Below are 18,760 nucleotides of genomic sequence, written 5' to 3' on the forward strand. Positions count from 1 at the left end.
GAAAAGATCAAGGTTTTGGATGGGGGATAGATGGTTGTGAACAGCTGTTTTAAAGAACTGGAGGGAGGAGTGGGATTGAAGGGAGTGAGGGAGTTTGTTCCAGAGGCGGGAGAAAAGAGGAATGAAAGAGTGAAGGTGAGCAGAGAGTCCTCATTTTGGCAGTTTGACCATAAGAGGGTTGCAGGCAGATCTTGTGCGACCTGGAGGAGTACTTGGGGGACAGAGCACAGCGGGGCTGGGGGAGCAAGGCCAGAGAGGAGTCGGTAGAAGACAGAAAGACCACCAACCTGCCTGCGGTGAGTGAGTGAAAGGCCCTCAGAATCGGCTTCATCGCGGGAGATTCCAAGGGGATTCCAAGGGACCTGGAGGGAACATTGAGATTGACGAGAGTATGGAAAGTTGTATCCACAGACAGGAAAAAAAATGAACGAACAAGAGTTCATAGCACACGTTATGCCATGATGTCTTCAGAAACAATGACATGGGCGGGGTCTACGAGCGGCAAATTTGATTTGTCGAGATGATGTGAAACACTGTAATATTTTGTCCAAGTACTGCTAAAATGAAGGGTTTTGAGAGTGCCAACAAGGAGATTTGTGTTTTACAGTGTTCTCGTATATAACTAAATTCAAATAAAATAAGGATTTTAAAGATTGTAGAAAAAAGAAATTCCAGGTTTTGCCGCCATCGATGTGGCCTCTTTTACACCACCTTCTCCAACACATTACATTCTTTTTTTTTTTTCTTTTTTTTTTGTATACTGAATCGAGGCTCGTGAAAGAGCTAACATTTATTTCACAAACAAATCAACCAGACAAACAAAACATACAAAAAGAGGGAGCAGAAGACAAGATGGGGAGAGGAGGGGAAGCACACAAACACAACACCTGGGAGCAGGGATAAGCGCGGGAGGGAGAGGGCCTGGGGGGAGGAGGCGTGGGAAGGGAAGGGGGCGGTTACTAACCTCGCCTGAGGAGAGGGTACTGCATTTGAGTCTGTTTGTTTGTCCGCACAGAATAAATATGATTTTCTCTGCAACCGTTGGTCCGATTGACAGGAAATTTTCACCAAATGTGCAACCCCACCTGTATAATATTTTTAGGATAATTATGACTTCATCGGTCACGTGGTATGGGCGCCATCTTGGAAAAACCGAAAAAAATTGCACCTCTATATCTCCGAAAGCGCTGAATAGAAAAAATTGAGACATGGCTCATTGTAAAGAACTCTACATGGGGAATAAAATATGTTAATGATGATGTCATATGTACCTCAATTATGATGTCATAATTCGACAAGTACAAAACTTCATCCGATCAAGATAAAATTTGCTGAGCGTCATCTCAGGATAAATTGGTGGAGAAAAAAAATTCTCTGATCCGGATCCGGATTTAGATCTTCACCAAAATAGAATTGATTCGTTCTTGTCACACACCCAACCTGTCCACCAAGTTTCGTCTGAATACGTCCACAAGCTTTTGAGATATTATGCAATATATCAGTTTTTACCCTATCTCTCAGTGGTGAATAATCTCTTTTTAAATCTCAGGTCAGATCCGGATGTCCACCCAAATCCAATCGTTTCATCCTTGTGACATGTTGTACCCGATCTCTCCACCAAATTTCGTCCGAATCAATCCAAAACTTTGAGATATCCTGCTTACAGACAAACAAGAAAGACGTCATGCAGAGCATGATACCTGCAAAATTTTCCCCCCTCCTCCCCTCCAGAAAAAAGTTGCCATGGAGACATCAAATTGTCCATTTAATTAAGATTCAAATTGACGACCTTAATCATAGCTCGGGTCAATCAGACGAATATTGTTTAATAATTTTTTAAATGAAAATTGATGATTTTAGGATTTTGACCTTGAGTTGACCTTTGACCTTTTGACCTCAAAAATAGTTGCTTTCCCAATGAATTGATGCACTATGTAATTGATGCTTAATTTTCAGGTTAATAGGATGAAAATGGACAATTTTTCAGATAAAAATTGATTTTAGAAGTTTGACCTTGAGTTGACTTTTGACCTCTTGACCCCAAAAATAGTTGATTTCCAATTCCATGATGTACTATGCAATTGTTCTTTAATTTACAGGTTAATCTGATGAAAATTGCTGATTTTGCAGATGAAAATTGATGATTTTAGAAGTTTGACCATGAGTTGACCTTTGACCTTTTGACCTCAAAATAGTTGATTCCCCAATTCAGTGATGCACTTTGTATTTGCTGTTTAATTTTCAACTTAATAGGAGGGAAATTGATGATCTTTCAGATGAAAATCGATTTTAGAAGTTTGACCTTGAGTCGACCTGACCTTTGACCTCAAAAATAGTTGGTTTCCATATTTAGTGACTCAATATACAAATGCTGTTCAACGTTCAAATCAATCTGCTGAAAAATGACAATTTTAGAAATTTGACCTCAAGATGACGTTTTATCTTTGACAAAACAGAACAAAGTAGAATGACACTCAGTTGAGCATCCTTTTGACCTCAAAAATAGTTGAGGGTTAAATTCAATGACCAGATATGCAAATCCTCTTCAAATTTCAAATTACTTGGATGAAAATTGAGGATTAAAAAAATTCGGCCTATGTTGACCTCAAAAATACTTGGTGGTTGAATTCAGTGACCTGGTATGCGAATCCTCTTCAAATTTCACATCAGATGAAAATTGAGGATTTTAGAAATGTAATAAAGTTGGTGACCTTTGGTCTATGTTGACCTATTGACCTTTTGACCCCAAAAACAATAAGCTTATTGCTTATGACCAACTCTACCATTTGGTGAAGTTTCGTGAGGATCAGTTTAAAATTGTGAACTGTAGGCGACTGACATACAGACAGACAGATGCGAACCTATTGCTTACCCGCGCTTTTCTCTTCGCATGTGGGGGGTAATGAGTGGAGGTGAGCAGTGAATTTGGAAAATCATTCTGGAAAAAAAGACTCGATCACTCCATTACAGGATGAGTACCTTTAGCAGACCCGCACGCGTGCCAACTGCAGGTTGGCGAGAGATCCAGGTAAGGAATTTGTACTTTGTTCAGGATGTCGGAGCCAAATCGCCTCGTCTGCGCCAAGACCCACCAGGTAATGCTAGCGGACGGGACACCCAACTTGTTGGAGTTTGTCCATCGATGGAGTTTGTGATGGAGTACTTAAACCACCAGACTTACAGTGAGGCCACATAATTGGACACAACAAACGAAGGAAAGGAGGAGGAAACCCAGTAACCTGGAAGTCATTGGGTGGGGCTTGGAGTTAGGGTCAATGGGGGTGGAAAAAACCATGGGTAGGACTGGGGGGATGACATGAGATGTTGTTGCTCCATCTTGCTCGAAGAACCCGAGGGAATATCCAAGATGTCGTGGTTTCAGCGGGCACAGAGAGTTCGTCGGTTGTTTTTGTAAATGCACGTTTGGTTTGTATTATTTGTGCCATTCATCGCGAGCGTGGTTTGTAAAACAGATTCAAAAGTTCAGAACAACACAGACCTCGGTACTTATGGGAGCTTCCTCTAGAGACGGCCACTCCGGTTCCTTTGATCCGTCCCGGTGATTTCCAAAGCGTTCGAGGAAATGAAGGGTTTCGTCGTCCCCGCCGCAAGAGCCGTATCAACCATGGACATCGAAACGAGATGCTTCGGAGACCTCACGGTGGAGATAGAAATCCGGGTCAGTCTGAGAGCAATTCCCCAAAGGCGGTAAACATTGTACAAAGATGGCAGACGAGCCTTCCCCCATGAGCCTCTCTGATCGCCGGTTTCCTGGAGTCTGCCTCGATCGTGCTTTTAAACATGAACGTTGGTGGAAAAAAAAACAAAAAGACAAGCTCGATGCAAGTTTCCCAAAAGTTTTCTCAGAGTCGAGGTGTCATTATCTTTGTGAGTCTGGCCAGAGAAAAGGAGGCCGCGTTTGAGTGACGCGGACCTCCTAGCTCCAGCCGAAGTGCAATCATATTGAGCTTCCATCACTGTCACCTATTCTATCTGACATTCCCGTGTGGCCGTCATTTTACACATGGAAGGTGTTGTTGCATGACTGCCACGGTATTCCCACGTTACTGGAATTCCTCACCGGCTTGCATTACTGCATAATTGGTGCTCCATTTGGCTAACATCCCCACGTGGATGGCATTCCCACGTGGATGGCATTCCCACCTTTCTGGCCTTCTCAGATGAGTTGGCATTTCCACCTGTCTGGCCCTCTCAGTTCAGTTGGCATTTCCACCTGTCTGGCCCTCTCAGTTCAGTTGGCATTTCCACCTATCTGGCCTTCTCAGTTCAGTTGGCATTCCCACCTTTCTGCCTTCTCAGATGAGTTGGCATTTCCACCTGTCTGGCCTTCTCAGTTCAGTTGGCATTCCCACCTTTCTGCCTTCTCAGTTGAGTTGCCATTCCCACCTTTCTGGCCTTTTTAGTTGACTTGACATTGCCACCTTTCTGGCCTTTTTAGTTGCGTTGGCATTCCCACCTTTCTGGCCTTTTTAGTTGAGTTGACATTGCCACCTTCCTGGCCTTTTTAGTTGAGTTGGCATTCCCACCTTTCTGGCCTTTTTAGTTGAGTTGGCATTCCCACCTTTCTGGCCTTTTTAGTTGAGTTGGCATTCCCACCTTTCTCGCCTTTTTAGTTGAGTTGACATTGCCACCTTTCTGGCCTTTTTAGTTGAGTTGGCATTCCCACCATTCTGGCCTTTTTAATTGAGTTGGCATTCCCACCTTTCTGGCCTTTTTAGTTGAGTTGGCATTCCCACCTTTCTCGCCTTTTTAGTTGAGTTGACATTGCCACCTTTCTGGCCTTTTTAGTTGAGTTGGCATTCCCACCTTTCTGGCCTTTTTAATTGAGTTGGCATTCCCACATTTCTGGCCTTTTTAGTTGAGTTGGCATTCCCACCTTTCTGGCCTTTTTAGTTGAGTTGGCATTCCCACCTTTTTGGCCTTTTTAGTTGACTTGACATTTCTAACTTTCTGGCCTTTTTAGTTGAGTTGGCATTCCCACCTTTCTGGCCTTTTTAGTTGAGTTGGCATTCCCACCTTTCTGGCTTTGTCAGCTGAGTTGGCATTCCCACCTTTCTGGCTTTGTTCGCTGAGTTGGCATTTCCACCTTTCTGGTCTTTTTAGTTGAGTTGGCATTCCCACCTTTCTGGCTTTGTCCGCTGAGTTGGCATTCCCACGTTTCTGGCTTTGTCTGCTGAGTTGGCATTCCCACCTTTCTGGCTTTGTCAGCTGAGTTGGCATTCCCACCTTTCTGGCCTTTTTAGTTGACTTGACATTGCCACCTTTCTGGCCTTTTTAGTTGCGTTGGCATTCCCACCTTTCTGGGCTTTTTAGTTGAGTTGACATTGCCACCTTTCTGGCCTTTTTAGTTGCGTTGGCATTCCCACCTTTCTGGCCTTTTTAGTTGAGTTGACATTGCCACCTTCCTGGCCTTTTTAGTTGAGTTGACATTGCCACCTTTCTGGCCTTTTTAGTTGAGTTGGCATTCCCACCTTTCTGGCCTTTTCAATTGAGTTGGCATTCCCACCTTTCTGGCCTTTTTAGTTGAGTTGGCATTCCCACCTTTCTGCCCTTTTTAGTTGAGTTGGCATTCCCACCTTTCTGGCCTTTTTAGTTGAGTTGGCATTCCCACCTTTCTCGCCTTTTTAGTTGAGTTGGCATTCCCACCTTTCTGGCCTTTTTAGTTGAGTTGGCATTCCCACCTTTCTGGCCTTTTTAGTTGAGTTGGCATTTCCACCTTTCTGGTCTTTTTAGTTGAGTTGGCATTCCCACCTTTCTGGCCTTTTCAGTTGAGTTGGCATTCCCACCTTTCTGGCCTTTTTAGTTGACTTGACATTTCTAACTTTCTGGCCTTTTTAGTTGAGTTGGCATTCCCACCTTTCTGGCCTTTTTAGTTGAGTTGGCATTCCCACCTTTCTGGCTTTGTCAACTGAGTTGGCATTTCCACCTTTCTGGTCTTTTTAGTTGAGTTGGCATTCCCACCTTTCTGGCTTTGTCCGCTGAGTTGGCATTCCCACGTTTCTGGCTTTGTCTGCTGAGTTGGCATTCCCACCTTTCTGGCTTTGTCAGCTGAGTTGGCATTCCCACCTTTCTGGCCTTTTTAGTTGACTTGACATTGCCACCTTTCTGGCCTTTTTAGTTGACTTGACATTGCCACCTTTCTGGCCTTTTTAGTTGCGTTGGCATTCCCACCTTTCTGGCCTTTTTAGTTGAGTTGACATTGCCACCTTTCTGGCCTTTTTAGTTGCGTTGGCATTCCCACCTTTCTGGCCTTTTTAGTTGAGTTGGCATTCCCACCTTTCTGGCCTTTTTAGTTGAGTTGGCATTCCCACCTTTCTGGCCTTTTTAGTTGAGTTGGCATTCCCACCTTTCTCGCCTTTTTAGTTGAGTTGGCATTCCCACCTTTTTCGCCTTTTTAGTTGAGTTGGCATTCCCACCTTTCTGGCCTTTTTAGTTGAGTTGGCATTGCCACCTATCTGGCCTTTTTAGTTGAGTTGGCATTTCCACCTTTCTCGCCTTTTTAGTTGAGTTGGCATTCCCACCTTTTTCGCCTTTTTAGTTGAGTTGGCATTCCCACCTTTCTGGCCTTTTTAGTTGAGTTGGCATTGCCACCTATCTGGCCTTTTTAGTTGAGTTGGCATTCCCACCTTTCTGGCCTTTTTAGTTGAGTTGGCATTCCCACCTTTCTGGCCTTTTTAGTTGACTTGACATTTCTAACTTTCTGGCCTTTTTAGTTGAGTTGGCATTCCCACCTTTCTGGCCTTTTTAGTTGAGTTGGCATTCCCACCTTTCTGGCTTTGTCAGCTGAGTTGGCATTCCCACCTTTCTGGCTTTGTTCGCTGAGTTGGCATTTCAACCTTTCTGGTCTTTTTAGTTGAGTTGGCATTCCCACCTTTCTGGCTTTGTCCGCTGAGTTGGCATTCCCACGTTTCTGGCTTTGTCGGCTGAGTTGGCATTCCCACCTTTCTGGCCTTTTTAGTTGAGTTGGCATTCCCACCTTTCTGGCTTTGTCAGCTGAGTTGACATTTCCACCTTTCTGGCTTTGTCCGCTGAGTTGGCATTCCCACCTTTCTGGCTTTGTCCGCTGAGTTGGCATTCCCACCTTTCTGGCTTTGTCCGCTGAGTTGGCATTCCCACCTTTCTGGCTTTGTCCGCTGAGTTGGCATTTCCACCTTTCTGGTCTTTTTAGTTGAGTTGGCATTCCCACCTTTCTGGCTTTGTCAGCTGAGTTGGCATTCCCACCTTTCTGGCTTTGTCCGCTGAGTTGGCATTCCCACCTTTCTGGCTTTGTCAGCTGAGTTGGCATTTCCACCTTTCTGGCACTCCCATTTGTCTGCAATTTTCACCTCACTAGCTTTCTCTCACCACTGGAATACCTCAGGTTGTTGGTAGTCACAACAGGCTGGCATGTCTACCAAGTTGGCATTCCTAAGTGTTATGTTTATCTTGCATTCCCACATGGCCGACAGTTTCACTCTGAATGGAATTCTCAACTGACTGACATTTCCAACTGACAAGCATTCAAATGCAGCTGACATTCTTTCTGGCATACATCTGATATTCCCCAGCAATTCAATTCTAAATGGCATTCCCACATATTTGGTATAATGTTTTACTTGCATTCCAAGGGGGTGGACAGGCGCACTCATGTAACCGACATTCTTGCTCGGACTGCAATTCCAACTTGAGTAGCACTCTAACCCATTCGAATTTTAACTTGCCATTCCCATGTGGCACCAGCACCATGTGGCACCAGACTGGTATTCCCACAAAGCTGTCATTCCACCATCACTGGCATTTAAGCTGCCTTCGTTCCCACGTGGTTGGCATTCCCTTATGCTCGACATGACAGAACAACTACACAGCGAAGTAGCCAAAAGTCATCGGACGCATCTACTTATTGCCAATTCATCACAGGTCTTCGTGAGGACCATTTGATAACCTAGTTGGCATCCCTGTGCCCCAATCACAGCCGGGACACTCATTCTCACGTTTGCTGCCAGTTTACGATACGTTGGAGGTGGATTTTCCACTCCCCCCTCTCATGGTGCGTCCCCTAGCTAGTTCTTTGAAATTTTGTGGTTGTTGCAGTTGAGCCTGTAATTGGCGTTCAAACACATCCGACAGACCACAGCTGCCATCAGACTTGAACAATGTGTACCTGGACTCGTCTCCCAAGAAAATCCGTTTCCAAATCTCCAGTCTGTCCATTTGTTTCGCTGTGCCTTGTAATGGCGTGCATTGATGAAAGAATGGTGTATTTCCTCCTTGTAAACGCACTCTACTAGTATTTCATGGAATACAAGGCTCGATAAACTGGTGCTAGCCGGAGACACTTAATTCATATCATGGAAGTTTATAAGATTCTGTCTCATAAATTTCTGGTCTGTTTATTAATTTGTCCAAAGGTTCTTTTTTCTGTTTAGATGATTTTCAATGTCTGCCGGATTCCCACCTAGAAAGGTGGGAATCAGGCAGGTCTAAGCTTGTGTGACCTCGAGTTTTCCATTTCATGATGACTTTCCCTATGGTTGAAATGGGAATGGTGATGGTTGAAGTTTTCTCTATTGATGTTTAGACTATTTGAGAGCCCATTATCATTCCTAATGGAACTCTGTTAACTCCCTCCTATTGGAAATGGTTCTCTCAAACCGAGCACTGAGAATATTCCCATGACTTTTGGTAGGTATAATTGTGTACCCATGACTTTTGGTAGGTAGAATGGCGTTCCCATGACTTTTGGTAGGTATAATGGTGTACCCATGACTTTTGGTAGGTAGAATGGTGTCCCCATGACCTTTGGTAGGTAGAATCGTGTTCCCATGACTTTTGGTAGGTAGAATGGTGTTCCCATGACTTTTGGTAGGTATAATGGTGTCCCCATGACTTTTCGTATGTATAATGGCGTTCCCATGACTTTTGGTAGGTATAATGGTGTTCCCATGACTTTTGGTAGGTATAATTGTGTTCCCATGACTTTTGGTAGGTATAATTGTGTTCCCATGACTTTTGGAAGGTAGAATTGCGTTCCCATGACTTTTGGTAGGTATAGTTATGTTCCCATGGATTTTGGTAGATTAAATGGCGTTCCCATGACTTTTGGAAGGTAGAAAGGTGTTCCCATGACTTTTGGTAGGTATAATGGTGTTCCCATGACTTTTGGTAGGTATAATTGTGTTCCCATGACTTTTGGTAGGTATAATTGTGTTCCCATGACTTTTGGTAGGTAGAATGTTGTTCCCATGACTTTTAGTAGGTATAGTTATGTTCCCATGGATTTTGGTAGGTTAAATGGCGTTCCCATGACTTTTGGTAGGTAGAAATGTGTTTCCGTGACTTTTGGAAGGTAGAATGGTGTTCCCATGACTTTTGGTAGATATAATCGTGTTCCCATGACTTTTCGGAGGTATAATGGTGTTCCCATGACTTTTGGAAGGTAGAATGGTGTTCGCATGACTTTTGGTAGGTAGGATGGTGTTCCCATGACTTTTGGTAGGGAGGATGGTGTTCCCATGACTTTTGGTAGGGAGGATGGTGTTCCCATGACTTTTGGTAAGTATAATTGTGTTCCCATGACTTTTGGTAGGTATAATTGTGTTCCCATGACTTTTGGTAGGTAGAATGGTGTTCCCATGACTTTTGGTAGGGAGGATGGTGTTCCCATGACTTTTGGTATGGAGGATGGTGTTCCCATGACTTTTGGTAGGTATAATTGTGTTCCCATGACTTTTGGTAGGTATAATTGTGTTCCCATGACGTTTGGTAGGTATAATTGTGTTCCCATGACTTTTGGTAGGTAGAATTGTGTTCCCATGACTTTTCGGAGGTAGAATGGTGTTCCCATGACTTTTGGTAGGTAGAATGGTGTTCCCATGACTTTTGGTAGGTATAATGGTGTTCCCATGACTTTCCGGAGGTATAATGGTGTTCCCATGACTTTTGGAAGGTAGAATGGTGTTCGCATGACTTTTGGTAGGTAGGATGGTGTTCCCATGACCTTTGGTAGGGAGGATGGTGTTCCCATGACTTTTGGTAGGGAGGATGGTGTTCCCATGGCTTTTGGTAGGTATAATTGTGTTCCCATGACTTTTGGTAGGTATAATTGTGTTCCCATGACTTTTGGTAGGTAGAATAGTGTTCCCATGACTTTTGGTAGGTAGGATGGTGTTCCCATGACTTTTGGTAGGGAGGATGGTGTTCTCATGACTTTTGGTAGGTATAATTGTGTTCCCATGGCTTTTGGTAGGTATAATTGTGTTCCCATGACTTTTGGTAGGTATAATTGTGTTCCCATGACTTTTGGTAGGTATAATTGTGTTTCCATGACTTTTGGTACGTAGAATGGTGTTCCCATGACTTTTGGTAGGTAGAATGCTGTTCCCATTACTTTTGGTAGGTAGGATACTGTTCCCATGACTTTTGGTAGGTATAATGGTGTTCCCATGACTTTTGGTAGGGAGGATGGTGTTCCCATGACTTTTGGTAGGGAGGATGGTGTTCGCATGACTTTTGGTAGAATATTCTAGCTGGCTCACTGTTCACCTTTCAAGGATGAGATGAACTATCTGACCCAGATCGTCTTGTCTCCAGGTAGTGCAAGATCACATTTCATGTTTGACTCTAATGTCCTCAGGTGATAGGGCATGGCAATGTTGTCCCTACAAAGACATGAAATGGATAAAAAACGACAATGACACTCGGTAGAGCACACACCTCTGCCAGCCTGAACAGTTTATGTTTTGTATTCCACTGATATTTGACTGTTGTTTTTGTCAGTCCATAACTTTGTATCACTTATCATGACTTTATCACATACCCAACGACTTCACAAAGTTTTGGCCGAATCTGTTCATAACTTTTTGTCATATCCTGCTATATATATTGTCTTTGCCCCTATCTCTCAATGGTGAAGAATCAACTAGAAAATTATAGTATCCGGATCTTCACTAAAATCGAATCATTTCGTCCTTGTCACATACCCAAACTGTGCACCAAATGTCGTCCAAATATGTCCACAACTTTCTGAGATATCCTGCTCAAAAAAGACAAACGCATGGCTTGTGGACTTCCTCTCTGGTCGGTCAACGTGTGGTCCTGAATGCATTTCTCTCATCTCCCCTTCCTGTTCAGGCTGGAGTTCCCCAAGGCAGTGTTCTGGTCCCGTGTGCTTTTTCTGTTCTTCATCAATGATCTCTCCGACTCTCTTGAAAATCCTCTCTATCTCTTTGCTGATGACTCTACTCTCTGCCGCTCCATTCCTCATCCCTCAGATCGGCAGTCTGCAGCCTCCTTACCCTCTGTAGACCTGGACAAAATCACAGACTGGTCAAACAAGTGGAACATGTCTTTCAATCCTGACAAATCTCACACTATTACGATGTCTCTCCGAAAAGACCGACTGGACAACCCTCCCATCCACTTTCTGAATAATCCTCTCCAAGAAGTTCTGTCATTCAAGCTTTTGGGTCTCACGATCTGCTATGATCTTTCCTGGGAAAACCACATTTCCAAGCTGGCCTCCAAAGCCAATCGCCGACTGGGCATCCTCCGTCGTGCGAAGTCCTTCCTTGGCACACCTGAGCTCCTCACCACATACAAGGCTTTCATCCGCAGCTCAATGGAATACTGCTCTCCCCTCTGGGATGGTGCTCCTGCCTCACACCTAGCTCGGCTTCACGCTGTTGAAACCAAAGCTTTCAGAATCATTGGAATCTACAGTGATGAAGTTAACTCCGAGGGCCTTTCACTCACTCACCGCAAGCAGGTTGGTGGACGTGGTCTTTCTGTCTTCTACCGACTCCTCTCCGGCCTAGCCCCCCCAGCTCTCTCTGCGCTCTGTCCACCAAATATTCCTACAGGTCGCACAAGTTCTGCCAGCAACCTCTTATGGTTAAACTGCCAAAATCAAGACTCTCTGCTCACCTCCACTCTTTCATTCCTCTTTTCCCGCCTCTAGAACAAACTCCCTCACTCTCTTCAATCCCACTCCTCCCTCCAGGTCTTTAAAACAGCTGTTCACCACCATCTCTTATCTTCCCCCATCCAAAAACTTCATTTGTCTACCCCTGTTAATTCACCCAAGATCCACTTTTTTGAAATTCCGACTTCTTTCCTGGAAGTCCTAGCAGTGTCCATGTGTTTTATACCTCTCCCAACCCCCTCCCCCTTCCCATGCCTCCTCCCCCCAAGTCTTCTCCCTCCCACAGATCTCCGGTTTGTCCCTGCTCTCAAATGTTGTGCTTGTGTGCTTCCCTCTCTCTCCCCATCTTGTCCCCCGTTCCCTTTGTTTTATGTTTTGTGTGTCAGTTTGTTTTTCCACCTCATTAAAGCTATGTTTTCCAAACTGGATTTGACATGTTTTTCTGTTTTACCTTCATGCTTCTGTTGCTGTTTGTGTTTCCGTCCTATTTTCCTTGTTAAATCATACCTTGTTGTGCTGTATTTGTCGAATTCGTTTTCGTGTTGTTCAAGGCCGACTCCTAAGATAGCCGCTGTGAAAATTACGTGTCCCTTTTATCTCCGTGTTCCTCGTTTTTGCTTCTTTCTTACCAAATATTGTACTTTCTGCCCTCCTCAATGTTATCCCAACCCCCTCCCCCATCCGACAGCACCACCATTCTCTGAGCCTTCAACAAAAATTATGACCACACATTCCATGATGTTCATCTCCATTTTGGCATATGGAATCAGCATCCTTCCACTTCATGTTCCCTCTTTCCACATCCACCTCACTATAACGCTCAAAGTTTCATGCCTCCCCCCCTTTTTGCATTCCTCCTCACCCATCCTCTAAATGCTTCCCCTTACCCCACCCTCTCAAAGCCTCCCTACTGTCCCGCATCCTCCCATCTCCTCTTCCCCTGTCCCTAACTGTGTTTTGACCTCAAGCATCCGAGGTCTCTGCTCCAACAACCTGACATCTCTCAATCCAGGCCATTGTTGATAAACTGGACATCATCTGTTTAACAGAATACTTCCTTCCATAAGACACCCTTGAATCCTTAGTGTCTCTGCCCAGGCAATGTCTCCTCCGATTTGTTAGGACTGAACCTTTCCCCCGCGGCAGAGATGAACTTTAGATGAAGAATTCAGTTTCTCACTGTCCGTGTACTGATCCTAGACCTCCCAACATCCAGGAGAACCTTTAGCTGTGACTTCCCCTACACTCCCACCTCTTGCTTGTCTATGTTGTACCATCCTCCAAACTATGATGACTCCATCTACATCTCTTTCTCAGACAACATCGAACAACTGTTAACCACTCATCCTTCAAACAGGGAGACTGCAGCATCTTCCCTCTCTTCAGACCTTGACAAAATGACAAGCTGGACAAACTCTTCGAATATGTCTTTCAATTCTGAACTAGAGCAATGAGACCATGTCACCAATATGCCTCCACGTAGTCCCTGCCTGTGAAATTGGGTAGATTCCCTCGTTCACTGCCCTAAAAATAAACAAGTTTGGTTTAAATCCCTTCAGCTGTTTTGAAGTAGCACATTTACCATGGGACAGGTTTCTAATCGATTGGTGAAACGTTTTCAGAGAAGGGATTTTTTTTAATATTGGATTTCCAGCTAATATGGCTGCCAAACTACGTGACACATGACATGAAAAATGTACACTCTGCATATGTGTACATTTTTACGGGTGATGATCCCTACTGAGGGAGTAGCGGATCACGTTTGTGAAGTTTCATGCTGATCGGATAAGGTTAGTTTTTCTAACCAAGATGGCTGCCAAACCACGTGACCCATGCCATCATTATTTTCAAACTATATGCAACAATGGTGTTGGATGACATTTGTAAAATTTCACTTAAATACGTTAAGCGGTTTCAGAGATATAATTGTTGTAAATCAAAACTCAGAACTCTTTCAAGTAATGAGGTTTTATTGACCTATATCTCTACTCATCCTACAACACAAAATACAGCACAATCATCAGCACTACAAGGAAACAATCAAAACAAACATCTCCTCCAAGCCCCCCCGCAAGCAAGCAATTACGTACCTGTTAATCCCGATAGTCTCTTGGCACTAAGGTAACAGAACTGCCACGAGACCGAGCGCCGAACAGTTCGGTTTTATATAAGCTCCCTCAAGGTCGGCCCTCCGACCGAACCTTCTCTTCCAGCTCGAGACATTACATCATATTTCACCACAATAATAATTTAATATTTTCCTTCAATCCAATATGGCTGCCAAACCATGTGACGTAGGATGTCATAAATTTGATATACCAATACAAATGGGTCAGAGATCATGTGCATTCAATTTCAGATTTTTGGGATGAGGCATTCGATTAAAGCATTTATGGCTGGTATACAACTTTACCTATGATGTCATCATTATCATGGTTTTGTTCCCCATTGGGAGGACTTGAAATGTGCCAAGTTTCAAATTTGTCCATTCAGCGGTTTCTGAGAAATAGATATTTAATTATTTGCGTTTTATCCAAGATGGCTGCCATACCACGTGACCTATGACGTCACAATCATCAAAGAAACATTCTGCATGAGTGTTGCTCCTACACTGAAACTTTTATCTCAATCGGACATGTGGTTGCTGAGAAAAACGAGGTTTCGGCCGTACGGATGGACGGACGACCCATAAACATAATGCCTCCGGCCACTTTCGGAGGCGGAGGCATTGAAATCTCACATTTTCACTCTCCCTCTCTCTTTGAAAGGGCCATCTGGTGAACTCTACCATCTACTTTCTTAACAATCCTCTTGAGGAAGTTTAGTCACTCAAACCCCTTGTGGTCTCATTTATCAGCCATGATCTTTCTTGGGCAAACCACATTTCAAAGTTGGCTTCCAAAGGCAACCGCCAACTGGGCATCCTCTATCATACAAAGTCCTTCTTTGGTACACCTGAACTGCTATCCACCTACAAGGCTTTCATCCACAGCTTGATGGAGTACCCACTCTCTCATCTTGGCCTGGTGCCCATGCCTCACACCTTGCTCAGCTTTACGCCGTAGAGACCAAGGCCTACAAGTTGATTGGAATCTGTCACGGCGAATCTGTCTACAGGCCTATGACTTTCCCAACGCAGACAGGTTGGTGATATCTCTGTCTACTACCACGTCCTTTCTAGTCTTGCACCCTCTACTCTTTCCGTGCTTTGTCCCTCACAGATGTCTTCAGGGTGCATGTCATACACAGTCAATCACCTTGTGAAATTTCAAAAATACAGAACCACTGCTCACCTGCACTCATTCGTTCCTCTTTTTTCCTGTCTGTGGAATCAACTTTCACATTATCACCCCCAAACCCACCTCTTCAAATTTCCAGTTTTTCCTTCCAGAGTGATTGCTGCTGCATCCATCTTGTCCACCCCATGCATCCTCACCACCATTCCTTCCCACACCCATTATTTGTCCAAGTCTGCCATAATTTTATCCTTCCACCCTGCTGTAGTGTTTCTCTGTCTCTGTCTCTCTGTCTCTGTTACCTTCGTCCTGTTGCACCCTGATCCGTTCAATGTTGTAGTTCTTCCACAAGCCTTGATTCGGTATAAAAACAAGAACAAACAAAAAGACACTTACTGCTTCATGCTCCCATCTCAGAATCTCATGCCCACACACCAACACAAAAACATCATCAATCGCATGCACAAAATTGCACATGTTAAGTTCCAGATCTAGGAACCTCTAATTTAATCAGGAACCCACGTGTGCACATCATGCCAGGAGACTTCGGCATTTCCAAACCGTGGGAGTTTCTGAAGTTCGTGGGTTGAGTTTGAGGTGAGCGGTGGTAATTATATTCTGACCATGCTGGGAAAGTGAAAGCGATTTCTGCTCTTCTGACACAGTCACGTGAAAAAGTAAGTACACCCCATGTAAAGTTTTGCCTTTTTCAACATATTTCAACATACAGCTATTTGATTTTCATTTCAACAATATTGACAGATAAAGGTGATATAATATAACAAATATCATGAAACATTTACATTTTGTAGTCCATTGTATAATTTAAATAAACATAAATGCAAATTTCGCATGTGGAAAAAGTAAGTACACCCTTGACTCTAATAGGTGGTATTGCCCCCTTTGGCAGAAACAACCTCAAGTAGGCGTTTCTTATAACTGTCGACCAGTCTCTGACATTGACTGGGAAAAATTTTTGCCCACTCCTCCATGCAGAATTCTTGCAGCTGTGCGATGATTGAGGGGTTTCTTGCATGCACAGCTCGTTTCAAATCCCCCCACAACATCTCGATGGGATTTAGATCCGGGCTTTGACTTGGCCATTCCAGAACCCTCCATTTCTTTCTTTTCAGCCATACCTTGGGGGATTTACTGGTATGTTTAGGGTCGTTGTCATGTTGCAAGGTCCACCTTCGGTTGAGCTTCAACTTTCCGACAGATGGCCTCACATTATCCTCAAGCACCCTCTGGTACAATGAAGAATTCATAGTGGATTCTATGATGGTGAGCTGCCCAGGCCATGATGCAGCAAAGCTGCCCCAAACCATAATATTTCCACCACCATGCTTTACAGTTGGTATCAGGTTCTTGTTGTCAAATGCTGTCTTTGGTTTTCGCCGAACATGTCTTCTGGTACTGTGGCCAAATAGCTCTACCTTTGACTCATCTGTCCAGGGCACATTGTTCCAGAAGTGCTGGTCTTTGCCTCGGTGTTCATTGGCAATTTAGTCTTGCCCTGATGTTCTTTCTGGACAGCAAAGTTTCCTCCTGGTACACCTCCCATGTAGATCAAATTTGTGCAGCCTCTTTCTAATGGTAGACTCGTGCACTTTGACATCAACAGTGGCAAGACCTACCTGTAGGTCCCGTGATGACATTCTGGGGTTCTTAGAGACTTCTTTCAGCATCTTGCGGTCTGCTCTCGGGCTGTACTTGCTGGGGCGGCCTGGCCTGAACAAGTTGGCAGTTGTTTGGAATCTTCTCCACATGTAGATGATCTTCCATACAGTCGAATGATTGATTTCAAATTGTTTGGAGATCTTTTTAAATCCCTTCCCAGATGCGTAGACATCTATAACCTTCTTTCTAAAGGCCTCACAGAGCTCTTTTGATCGAGGCATGGTGACGCCGCACACTTCAACAACAAAGAGCAAACCAAACTAAATGTCTGAGGTTTAAATAAGACAGGTTCCTCCAAGATCCTCTCTAACGATGTTCTAATCATTTGCACCTGAGCTGGTGCACCTGATTCTAATTTTAGGTATTTGAAGTCGTGATAAATGTAGGGGGGTACTTACTTTTTCCACATGCAAAATTTGCATTTATGTTTATTTAAATTATACAATGGACTACAAAATGTAAATGTTTCATGATATTTGTTATATTATATTGTGGCGGACACGAAAGCTCACTGGCGTGATGGCATCATTCCGCGCACCAAGTGGGCGGCGGCCACGCCTGAGGGGTAGGCGTGGCCGCGGGATATACACCGGGCACGCAGCCCGGTGTATATCCCGCGCTCGAGAGCGCTCGAGTGCTACAGTGGAGCTCTTGTAATAAAGACTCTTTGAACTTACCGCGTTGTCCGCTTCCTCCTTGCTAAACAAGTAGCGCGCGTAGCACCGCGCTTCAATATCACCTTTATCTGTCAATATTGTTGCAATGAAGATCAAATAGCTGTATGTTGAAATATGTTGAAAAAGTCAAAACTTTACATGGGGTGTACTTACTTTTTCACGTGACTGAAAGTGATGGACTTCTCCATCTCACATGATGTCACGGTTATCGCTCAGCTCACTGAAAGTCGCCCTATTTCATCTTTCTGTATCAATTCCATTAAAAATTTAAAGTTTTTATCGTGACGTGTTGACCTTCTTGTGAAAATAATTTTGCACAGAAAATTTGGTGCGAACGCCCAAGCTCAATCGAAGCTCTGCTCCTGTCAAGCATTTTACAAGGAACTTCAATGCAGGAGGTGGTCTTTAGGCCTGTCAAGCCCACACAATCATGCCAGCATCTTCGTAGTCCCCCATCTCCACTACTTCCAAATACCTATCCAACTCAATGTTAAAACAGCTCACTGACTCTTATTGCCACTGCCTTGCAGAGAAGATAGCATTCGCCATTCTCTGAGTAAAAGACTCCTGCCGTACTCGTGTCCTAACTCTCCTCTTCTTTACTCTAAACTGTCCTGTTAGTAGGCCAATCTACTAACAAATATTCTGCCCTTATTTTATTCATACCCTTCATTATCTTAAACATCTTTCTTAGATCCCCTCGCAATCATTGGTTCACAAGTTATCAAGTGACCACTATATTCGTCATGTGTGTGCGTCTGTCTGTGTGTGTGTGTCTGTCTGTCTGTCTGTCCACAGCATAACTACCCGATGATATGATCCGATCTTGATGAAACTTGGGTGGGAGGTTGATATCATGATCTAGTTGTGTCCTGCGTAGAGTGGGCGTATTACGCCCATTGTGGGTGGAGCCACGCCCGAAAAAGATGTCTTTTTCGGGAGTAATCGAGTTCAAGCTACATCTTCTCCGAGGGAGTTGGTGGAATCTGACAGGGGTTTCGATATTTGGTTAGGCGAATGTCACGTGCCTAGCCCCATGGAGCTCGATTTTTCATTTTCGCCCCAAGGTCAAGGTCACAAGGTCACTAAATTTAGAAAAGTCAATTTTTGATGGTTTTATTACATTGTTCGCTTCCCGATAGGGTGAAATGTCGTACATGTTTTTATATTATCACATACATCATGAAATACAAGTTTTCCAACAAGTTTCAGAATCCTCGACCTTTGACCTTTGAAGGTCACAAAGG

The sequence above is a fragment of the Myxine glutinosa genome, chromosome 6 (genome assembly GCF_964187855.1).
Source record: "Myxine glutinosa chromosome 6, kmMyxGlut1.1, whole genome shotgun sequence".
Classification (NCBI taxonomy): Eukaryota; Metazoa; Chordata; class Myxini; order Myxiniformes; family Myxinidae; genus Myxine; species Myxine glutinosa.